Here is an 11,238-nt window from a genome sequence, read left to right on the forward strand (position 1 = left end):
CCTGTTCCAGTCATTTCCGCATTGGGTTTTTGGTGCCTTTCTTATTGATTTGTGGAAGTTCTTTATATATTCTGGATGCAAGTCTTTCTCCAATGTGTGTACTATAATTATCTCCTCCTACCCCGTGGCATGCCTTATCACCCTTTTAAAAGTGTCTCTTGTTGAACAGAAGTTCTTTATTTTTAATGTAGTCCAGGTGACCAGTTTTTCTTCTCAGCATGTTTTATGGTTTGTGCTGCTTTTTCAGGGGATTAGGAGCTCATGAAACTAACCATAAAGCTGCCTGTTTCTGGTAAGCACTCCCAGTGAGCTGGACACTGAGTACAATCCGCCTAAAAAGGTATTATATCTTTACTCTGGACGGGGTCTTGGAGGCCACCTAGTCCGGCCTGCTTATGCCAAGGTTCCCACTCCCTCTCCATCCCCCCACCCAGCTAAATCCCAGGGGCTTCTGGTGCAGCCAGGCCAGTGGAGGTCTGCAGCCTGGAGTTGGGAACCGCTTATCTAACTATGGTGGTCAGCAGGAGGTGGGAACCCAGGTCAAAGGCACCAGTACGAGCAAGGGGGCTTGACTGGCCTGTGTAGCCAGACCAAGGCGGAGGGCTGCAAGGCCCAGGAACCCAGCATCTTCCTGTGGTGCCGTCTGTCTTCTTGGCCTCTGTTTGAGGTCAGCCTCACTGCTTTGGTCTCTTCCAGGGGTGGAGACAGGGTCGCCACATCACATGGCCATCATGCCCCTGCTGTTTGTGCTCCGGGGGAGCTCTGGTTGGTTCCCACGGGGTCATGTGTCCCCTGTGGTAGGGGAGGCGGTGGCAAGGTGCCACAAGCAGCAGCCCTGACAGAACCCCAAGTGGAGTGGGGAGCAGCAGCTCTTCAGAGGAAAGGGGCTCCCACGTGGCAGCCTTCCTGAGCACAGTTTTCTCGTATGAAAAATGGGGACGGTCACCATCGTGATCTGCTGATTCTCGGGAGGTTAAATGATGTTACAGAAAAGTACTCAGAGGAGTGTCTTGCACCTAGTAACTGTGCCGGAGGCGTCCCGGTAGCGACTGTGACAGTCACTGTGAAGAGGAGCATCCACCCTCTCGCTGTGCATGTCAGAGTCAGGAAGCCCGCGGGCGGGTGGGTTGGCGGTCCCAGAGCTGGCCTGGCCCCCGTTCACCCCCTTCCCAGCCCCTTGCCGCTCGCTCCCTCAGGCTCAGCTCCTGGAAAGCAGATGTTCTGGGGTTGACTGTCACTTTCTCTTGTTTTCTAGGGAAGAGTAAGAGAGAAAGCCATGGAGCAAACTAAGACTTGCCCCCAGGCGTCCCCCCTTCCTCTGCCCGTCGTCCCCCACCCCCGCCGCCGAGACCCCACCCTGTTCAGAGCTGCCCAGTCAGGACTCTTGAGCGCCTGTGACAGAAAACCAGTTCTCAGGCTTCTGTTGAAAAAAATGAAGGTGCTGTGTAGCCAGGGACCAGGATTGGCAACTCCGCAGCTAGCACCCTCCTGGTGTCCTCAGGCCTCCGTCTCACCCGCTCGCCTCCACAGCAGGCTCTCCTCCCTCCTCTGTCAGCCCCGTGCCCAGCAGGCCGTCTGTCCCGTGACAGGACAGCCACCGCAGCTCTCAGCTCACTCCTCTCCCTTAGCGTCCAGCCTTCAGCCGCGGGGCGGGGCTTGAGTCTCACTGGACCCGTCACTGTGCCCTGACTGTTCAGGACGGGATTGTGTGCCCACCCTCCCACGCAGGAGGAGGGGACGTTGTTTGTGGGAAACTGGATCTGGAACCAGAATCCCAGGCTGTGGACACCAGGGAGGCAGACGCAACCAGCGCCCACCCTGTGGTCAGGTTCAGTGCTGCCCGAAAGGGGGTGCGAAGTAGGCCCCACTGAGGGCCCACCGTGGTGGCAGTGGAAGGAGAGACACTCCCTCTCCACTCTCCCAGCGGCCAGATTCTCCAGGAAGGAGGGCAGGGGGAGGGTGGGGCTGTGTGTGTGCCCCAGTGACCTTCCCAGAGACCACCGCGCAGGCAGGTGGGGAGCAGGGCGGCCTCTGAGGAATTAGGCCTCCAGCTGATCCCTTCTCTAGGGCTTCCTTCCATTTGCAACACTGCACCTTGCCAGAGACTAGAAGTTGTCTGCTGTGTCATTGTGTGTGGAGCTGGGGGTTAGACTCAGACGCAGCCCCTCCCAGCACGGCCACTCGTGCCCACGCGTGTGCTCCCAGAGTGGTAGCCCCAGACCATGATTGAAGAGAGACCAGGAGAGTCTCGGTCTGGAGTTTAGGCTCAGTTCAGAGTGGCCAGAAGGGACCTTAGGGGTCAGCTGAGGTCTTTCACACAGGAGGGAACCGAGGCTCTGATTTTACCAATAAATATTTACCTCGTGCTGCCCCGTGCCCTGCCTGGGCTAGGCCGACGCGGGACCAGCCACCACAGTCCACAGGCGGGACACTCAGGTGTAGCAGGAGCTCTGGGGTGGGGGGCAGCAGGGAAGAGCTCAGGCTAACCCAGACGGGGGACAGGGGTCAAAGGTTCACTCCCCCTGGTTCACTCCGCGGCTGTTTCTGGAGCGCCCGCGACGTGCCAGGCCCCGCGCCAGCCCTGGGCACACACACAACCGAGAGCCGGTTACTGCCTTCACCAAGGTGGCGGTCCGGTGGCACAGGCAGACAGACGACAATGACCAAGAAATGTGTGCCCCAGTGTTGTGATTCCTGCTCTGGAGGAACTGCAGGGGCGGGGGTGTCCTCAGGTTCGGTCCTGGGGGCCGGGGGGTGCCCGTCGCTTCAGCAGAACCAAGCAGGTGTGACCTGGATCCGACGTTTTCTCAGAGCATAAAGGTGCCCTGGTTCTCCCTCTCCTCAGGCTCAGCTGAAGCTACGCCAAGAATTGGCTGTTAAAGGCTGCCTGAGATGTGGTTTGGAGCCAAAAATCTACAGAGCCAGTGCCTTTGTGACCTTGTTGAAAATGCTTACTGAGGAAAATCGGGGCGTAGGGGGTAGGATTTGGGAGTTAGGTTGTTGGGGGTTTTTTTCCTTTTTATTAAAAAAAAAAAAAAAAAGAATCCGTTTGGCCGTCCTCACCCGCATCCCTTTCCCTCTCTGCACAGCCCCTCCTGGGATGCCTGACTCCTCCAGCCCCACGGCACTCATCCCTCCCGTTTGTCCACACCTCCCCCATCCCCAATCCCTCTCCATCCCCTGTGCTTCAGGAATGAAAAATACCAAGTGGGTAAAATTAAGGAGCCTGGGTGTAGCCCTGGAAATCAGGCCACAGCTGTCAGGCCAGGCAAGAGTCCTCGTCTCTGAATTGGAACTGCCGGGAGCAAGCGCTCGGCCCCTCCCCTGTGAGGATGGATAAAAAGCCCCAGCTCCCCCCACCCCCGGGAAGGGGCTGCTGCCTGCTGGCCTCAGGAGGGCCAGGGAATGCTGTTGGCCATTGAGCAGACCTGTCCCAGTGCCCACCCGCTGGGGCACCGCAGTGGGCAGAGCTCATCCCTGCCCTCCCAGGGATGGTCCCAAACTCGGGTAGCAGTGACGCTCTGTGGGAACAGATGGGGTCGGGGAGTGCCTCGCCCTGATGGAGGGGTCTGGGGAAGCTTCTGGAAAGACATGCTGTCTACCGGAGCCATGAAAGATAAGGAACTGCTGGGGGTGAGGGTGGGAGGAGAAGGTGCTTCTGATGTAGGAAAAGTCTGCTCAGAAGCCCAGGCGCCAGGGCCCGGGCAGCCCCAGGGAGCTGGGAGTGTGGCTGGGACCAGGCCCAAGCAGCCCTGAGGTATTCCCAGCGAGCCACCGAAGGGCCTGGGCAGGTTCAGAAAACTCTCTCCACCTGCTGTGGGTGTGCACAAGTCCTGAGAGACACCCCCGACACGTGGCCGCCCTGGAGTCCTTGGGATGGCACTGAGCCAGGGGGACTTGAGGGCCTCGTGAGGCCACACCTGAGGCAGCTGGTCCCAGAGCCCCCTGCCCTGAGCTCCAGCGAATGGCAAGGAAGTGGGGCCCAGGGCTCACGGTGGCGGGGACACTCGCTCGCTGTGTACAGCTGTGCCATTAGCCTCCTCCCACACCAAAGGCTGGTTAGGGAGAGGCTCAGGAAGCTTGCCTGACAAGGGCTCTGGCTGCTGCATCCGTTTAGAAGGTTCCGTGATGCTGGGACCGGCAGTGTGAGCAGATAATCTGGAATACGTTTAAAACCTTCTGGAGGCTCCAGACATCCCTGCCCTGACGCGCTTGGCTCCTCAGCCAGTTAATTCCAGGTGCCTGTGAATTCAGCCAGCTGGCCTCAGCTGCTCCCAGAGAGCAGTCAGCTTTTTCCTTCCTCCCACGTGAGCTGGTCCCCTTCCTGACAGACGAGGCCTGCCTCCTTTGAGCCCTCTCCTGAACGGGCCCCCTGCCCACCTCTGCCAGTAGCCCCTGGCCCTAACAGTTGGCAGGGTCCTGGAGTTACCTCACTTCCTTCCTGCCCTTGAAGCCTGAGCAGCTGCCCCAGTCCAATTCCTTCTGCCTCTCGCGGCCCCCCCAGTAGCGTGCTAATTGGTTTCTCAGATCTTCAGCTGTGCACCCCGTCTGTGAGTATTTCCCGGTCCCCTGACCCTCCGCAGGAAGACCTGTGATCTTAGTGCTGTGGAGCCCCCACGGGGAGGGGGCCGTGGAGAAAGGCCTGTGCCTCCCTTTCCGCCCCCTCCCGCTCCTCTGCCCCCCTCCCGCCAGTGAGGCCTGAAACAGCACCATCACCGCCACCTCCTGCCCCCAGCCCCACCGCACAGCCCAAGGTCACACTCCCCCCAGGATGGGGTGCTGGGCCTGGTGTGACGGAGCAGCAGCTGCCCGGTGATATCTGTCCCCAGCTCAGCTCCCGAGATGAGTATCTGTAATTACAGCTCTTGGAAGGTCACAGCTTTCGATTCATTTTTGTGGTGTTTGGAAAAAAGTTCAAACGTCCCTATACATGTTTAGTCTTCCCGAACCAGCTAGGGGCTTTCTGGGAGAGAAAAGACAGCCATCAGAGATGTGCCCACAGGCCAAGCATAATGGCTGTGGAGAGTGGGGGGCCTGGGCTGGGGGAGGAGAGGCGGATAGACCTGGACAGGCGTGAGCGCCCTCGGGGCTGGGGAGGGCGGAGGGTGGCACGGAGCCGCAGCGCTGGCTCACCCACAGCCGAGCCACCTCTCGAGGGCCACGAGCAGCCTCGGTGGCGGCCACCTCCCTGAGGTGTCATCATCTGAGTCCTGCGGCGATGGTCGCCGCCTGCCGTCTGCCCAGTTCGTCCCTGTTCCTCAGCCTTGACTTGGCTCTGACCTTCCCCTCAGAAAGGGCATCTATAAAGGCAGACCCTCTGTACTTAAAAGCGGAAGAAGGTGGTTGCATGAGACAAAAGCGATTAAAGTAGCAGCCCAGAAGGGAAGGGAGGCCTCCCCGTGCGAAGCTGTGATCTCTCAGATCTCACCCTGCCTGGCTGCATCGCACCCGTCATCCCCAGGCCCTCTGTGCGAGGCGGCTTTCTGGCTCTGGTGGAAGATGGGGGCTTCATCTCCATTGATGAGACTTTGCTGTTCTGCTGGGGTTCTATTTCAGGAGAAGCCTCCCCTGTAGTAGGCACTCGTGTCTCAGAGTGGAGCCAGGCCTTTTCTCGCGAAAGGAGTACTATGCTAATCACTCCTTGCAAACAGGCAGACTTTGTAGGAGGTTTGCCTGGTTTTAGATGAAACCTACGCCTTTGAAGCAAAGAGCCACCGTAACTAAAAATACCATTTCCCCGGCTGTTGATCCTCTCATTTGTAAGATGCTTGTTTCCATTGTCAGATCTCCCCTACTCTGTCTCTGAGATCTCCCTGAGGGAGTCCAAGATGATCCCCAGATGTGTACGTTTCTAAATGATTTCTGTATTGTTTAAAAAGAAATTTTAATCCATGTAAGATAAAAATTGAAATGATGCAGAAGAATGTACTGCAGAATGTAGACGACCCTCCCCACCCCGTCCTCCCCCAGACGTAGCCTCTACTTTCAGTTTCGTGTATCTTCTTCCAAAACTTGTCTTTGCATTTATAAATGTATAGTTCTGTTTGGTTGTGGTTAAGGTTGAGGTTTTCCGGCAGAGGATTTCAGACTCAGAATCGTTCTGCAGCTTGCTCTGTTTTCACTCACTCACACGTCGCCCGTCATTCGGCAGGCGAATCTCCGTCTGGATCCCAAGCTCATTGGGACACTGCCCTCTAACCTCTAGGCCAAAGCAGAACGGCTCAGGGTCGCTCTCCCTTATCAAGGCCTCCACATCAGCATTAAACTCCATCGCCTGTTTTCTGTGTGCAGCATCCAGACTCTGCTCGATGGGCAGTGGGTGGTGTGGTGATGGGGCGCTGGTGTTTCCCCAGCAGGCCCCTTGCCTGGCACAGCTCTGTTGGGGGTCAGGGGGCGGCCTGTTCTGTCACCAAGACCTGGGACTCCTCAGGCACCTGCAGGACACTGTCACATCTGGAGCCCTTTTTCATTCTCGTGCGTTTAATCCGATAAAGATTTCCTGGGCTGGAAAGGGACATTCGGATGAAAAGCCTATTTCATGCGTCTTAAATTTCCCTGAAGATGACTGATCACAAAAGGAGTTTTTTCAGCCTCCTGACAGGATGGAGGAGGGTACCAATAAGAGAAACCCCCCTTCCGTTTGTCCACGAAGAACTAAAGGAGTCCCCTCCACGCTCTCTTTGTCCATCCCTTCTGCCGTTGACCCTTCCGTCCTCCCAGCCCTTTCACTCTGAGCTCTTCACATTGTCCAAGAGACTCAGCAGTGAGGCTGCTGTGATGTTTGCTCTTTGTTACCAGCAGTAGGTATTAGTGTTTCACTTCCCGTTCTGTTTTCTGACGTTCATCTCAGTGCCCTTTAAGTGGGCACTTGTAAAGAGCTACAGGAAACAATCTCAGTTCATAAAATTCCATAAAACTCCCAGACTAAAGATTTGAAGGCCAGAAAGGCACTAATCAGTCTAGCTCCTTAATCGGAGACTGTTATCTCCTGTGGAAGCCAAATGTAGCCAGGAAGGCGGGAGAGGCACATGCCAGAGGGGGCTGGAGCTGAGCTTCCTCCCCCAGGGCCTCTGAGGCTGGGAGAGGAGAGGGTGGTGGTGCAGTCCTGGGCAGGAGGAAGTCTGGCCGGAGAATTCATCTGTTCCGCCCTTTGAACAGCTCGAGTCGGGGCTGTGCACAAAGGGCTTAGGACCCTAAGGTGGAGACGAGGCAGAAATGCAGGGAAAACCAGGACCCCGGCTCTGGGGAGGTGAGGGTGTGGTTGGGAGAAGGAAAGCAACAGGCCCTTCACCAGGGCTCTGAGGCACAGCCCAGGCTCTGCAGCCCTTTGCGGCTGCCGGTGAAACCTCCCCATTTCCACACGGAGAGTGGCATCGCCGGGCTTGCAGCAGTGGCAGTTTGGGGACAGTGGTTCTCGGTCCTGACTGTGAAGCCTGTTAGGAATACAAATCGCCCACTTCCTGGAATATCCCAAACGGTCTTTGGGTAACTCCAGTGTAAGCCAGGTTCAGGGGTCTCTCAGTAAGGGGCTCTTTCTGGCGTGGAGGGCTCTCCTGGTTCTGGAGGGTCATTGTGAGACCTTCTGGGTGGGCAAGTACACTGGTGGAGCAAGAGATGGGCACTGAGACTGCCACCAGAGCAAAATGGCAGCCCCTAGTGGGAACTCTCCAGGGCACAGTAAATCCCTTGGAGGAGTCACCGCCGGAATGTGAGATAGAAGTGGATCTCTGGGATCACCCGGCGGGACCCACACCACGAGGACAGCCCATTTGGGTGAAGAATTTGAGGAGGGGGACATTCTGGCTTCGGTGCAGTGACCACGTGACCACTGGGCTTCTGGGCCCAAGTCGTGTGCGTGGCTTTAAGGGTAGAGGGTCAGAGTTATGGAAGCTCAGCCCTCGGCGTCTGGGCTCAACGCTGACTAAGGTGGAAGGGAGGAGGTGCTCACCATCTGTAAGCATTTGTGGTCGTATAAGCAGCAGCAGGGAGTGATCCCTTGGCCTGGAACGAAGGACTCGTTTGGGAATAATGGGATGAAGTAAAGGAAAATGTGAACAAAGCAGCTTGGTAACAGGAAGACTGGTGGGGCAGTCCCCAGAGCCCTTCCCAGGGATGGTGGGGCAGCCCCAGCCGGGCTCCCCGGGCTCCTGGCGCTTCTGTTACTTGCCTGCCTCATTTCTCACAAGGTCACCCCCTTAGTGTGAAGGGGGAAATGTCAGAGATTCAGGGGTGCCTTTCCCTTACCTGTCCCAAGACAGACCCTCGACCTCAAGGGACCCTGATTATGGTCACATGTCATGGGGTGAAGAGGTGTCTGTGCCCTGGGCATTCGTCACAGGGAGTTGGAGCCCTCAAGTGGAAAGAGGGGCTGGCCCGGGAGGGAGAGGTCCGTCTTCTGCAGGTGACACACCGTGTGGGACTGTCTGGCAGTATGAAACTTGAACTCTGGGTCAGGGACTTGACTCCACCACGGCCCTGGCTGTGCGGCTTGGACCAGCCCTTGGCTTCAGTTTCTTCCTCTGTCCCATGAGCACTAGATCTCTGAGGGCCTCCATGAGCCTGGCTGGAAGCTGGCAGGGACGTAGGTGGCAGGCAGGTCTGGGGCCAGGAAACAGTTTACCAGGCTGGCTGCGCACTGGCGTCGAGGCAGCTCGAAGCCTCTTCCCAGGCTGGGCCACCTCAGTGGGAGGCTGAGTGTGTCCTGGGGAGGAAATCCCTCCTGGAAGGCCAGGAGCTCAGAAGACTTCAAAGGGGAGAAAAGTTCCATCCGGTTCTCTAAGGGTCAACCCAGGGCACTCCCAGGCGTGCGGGGCTCAGGATGCTGTTTCCCTGGCCATCTCAGCCTGGATTCAGAGCGCCGGGAGTCATTGTACTAAAACCCCCGCCTCGCCCTGGAGCTCAGGCAGCAGCAGGCCTGGGAACTGGCTGGTGGAGTCATCCCCGTGGGTGACTCGCCCCCCGCAGGCTCCCAGACTCTGCCTCCTGTCTCACCCCTTGGAGACAGGCCACCGCCGCAGCAGAGCAGCCCAAGTATAGGCGAAGATCATCACTGTCCCGACCAGGTGTGGCCAAGTGTGGTCAGTGCCTTCCACCCCCAGAGGTAGCCCCAGGGTGGGGGTGGGGAGAAGGAGCTGGATTGCAGATAAACAGCCCCAGAGCCACAGGAAAGTCCTGGAGAACCTTGGGCTCTGGTCCATCAGAAGGACTAGTGATATCTGTAGCCAAGGTGCCCTCCTTCTCCCCCAGAAAACCATCCGTCTTCCAGAAAAAGCACTTCCAAGCCCCTGTGCAAGCTGGGCCCTGGATACCGCGAGCTGGGTGTATGGCGAGGTAACAGCTAAGAGCTTGGCTGCCCAGGTGGGCGGACCAGATGGGGACCTTGGCAAGGCTCTGGGCTTTGCCCTCATCCTCTGTAAAAGAGGATGGCTAAAATGGCGCCTGTCCCGTGTTAAAGGGATTTAAGGTACAGGACGTGCCTAATATGAAGAAAACGCTCACAGATGTCAGTTATGTGGGCCAGCGCTGAGGAAATGGTGATTCAGCTTGAAGGGAATCCCTGTGACAGGAGAGGCAAGAGCCCAGCCTCTCTCAAGGGCTTGCTGGAGTTGATGTCATGGAGACAACAGGATTTCCTTTGGCGGCCCACCCCCTTTGTTTTCATTTGCCCTTAGGGCTCGAAAGGTGAAATACTTTGAAGCCATGGGCTTTGCTACCCAGGGTTTGAGGCTCAGAGGCCTGGAGAGATGACCCCCAGGGGTCTTCCCGGAGCCTCCAGCATGGGGTCCCACCCCTGCCATCTGACCTGCCTCCAGCCACGCTCAGGGCAAGCTCCATGTGGGACAGGCCCGGAGGGGGCCGGAGAGGCACCTGTGAGTGGACAGTGGGGCCAGGCTTGACCAGGTTGCTAAGAACACATGGGAAATGAGGCCTAGTGGGTCAGCCGGGCATGCGCAGAAGCTGGCTCCTGTCCTGGGGAGTGGGCAGGAGGGGCCCCCGGACCAGCCTGGGCAGTGGAGGAAGCCTTGGTCCCTAGAGCAAACCCCAAGCCTGGAGAGAGGGGCTGTCTCACACAGCGGGGCTAAGGCCCCGGCTGCCTCTACGAGACCGTTTAGTTTTCCAGGCCGCTCCTGCCCAAAGGAGGCCTCCCCTGAAGGTATCCGGATGAGCCCAGCTCAGGTGTCTGTGGTCCCCCAGAGTCGGGCCATGCCGCTCTGGAACAGTCAGACGGGGAGCTAAGTGGACAAAAGACCCTTTGCTTCCTCTTCCGCCTCGTCCCCATCACGCTGCAGCCCTCCCTCCATCCCCTTTGCACCAGTTCCCAGCAAGACCCAGAAAAACAAGTCCTCATGCCCCCTCCTCCCACCCCTACCCCCCCCCCCCCAAAAAAAACTTCTAAGTGTATCAGACACATCGACTGCATGAAACACGATGAAGTTTTTAGGCATGAGTTAGCAGGGTTACCATGGCTGCTGCTGCCCTGAGGGGCACACTGCCCAGGATTGATTGAAATAAATAAAACAGATTTACAATTTTCATACTTGGGAAGCAGAGAGCTGGAAAGGAAGAGAAGCAAGGGAGCCGTGGGGGGAGGATACAGTGAAACTCTGGAGCTTTCTGAACTTCGGAGGGGAGGCCACTCCCTCCTCCCCTATTCTCATGTTATAGGACGAGGAAGCTGCTCTCTCTTTAAATTTCTAAAGGATCCCAGCTGTTGGGCAGGGACAAGGCTGGGAGGGCCCTTTCCAGTGGGAATGGCTCTGGGCCCCTGTGTTCTCTGTACTTGACATTAGGCTGCACTTCAGAGTTATGGCTGTGAGGCTCCAGGTGTCTCCCAGGAAAGCCTGTGTCCCATTGGCCTTGGACCACTGAGGGGACGTGGACACCAGCTAGCGGCCAAAGGAGAGAGGAAGTGAGGGCCTGGCCCTCCATGCACAGTGTTGGCCTGGTCAGGACACGCGTGGCTGGGGATGGAGATGAAGGAAGGAGACTCAGGCTAGAGGGAGAAGGTGGGCCCTCTGGGGAAATGTTCCGGCCCTGCTGTCCAGGATACCTAGACGAGAGGCGCCTGAAGTGTGGCATGCACCTTTTCTCACCTGCCGTGCATGCAGCCCAGGCAGGGGGAGGGCAGGTCTCAGAGCCACTGGGCAGGTCTTGGCTTCCACACTGAGACTTGGCCTTGCCCAACCTGGTCCAGGTCCCTAGAAAAGAAGCGGCGTGTGGCCCCTTTCCCACGCCAGG

At 57.7% G+C, this 11,238-nt stretch overlaps 1 protein-coding gene across 1 annotated transcript in view; it reads left to right on the forward strand.

Moving 5' to 3' along the window:
* The window catches only part of VAC14 (VAC14 component of PIKFYVE complex), a 94,698-nt gene that overhangs the window by 67,370 nt on the left and 16,090 nt on the right, over positions 1-11,238 (forward strand). The gene's annotated exons all lie outside the window — the stretch shown is intronic.

This window comes from Mesoplodon densirostris, chromosome 19 (assembly GCF_025265405.1).
Source record: "Mesoplodon densirostris isolate mMesDen1 chromosome 19, mMesDen1 primary haplotype, whole genome shotgun sequence".
NCBI lineage: Eukaryota > Metazoa > Chordata > Mammalia > Artiodactyla > Ziphiidae > Mesoplodon > Mesoplodon densirostris.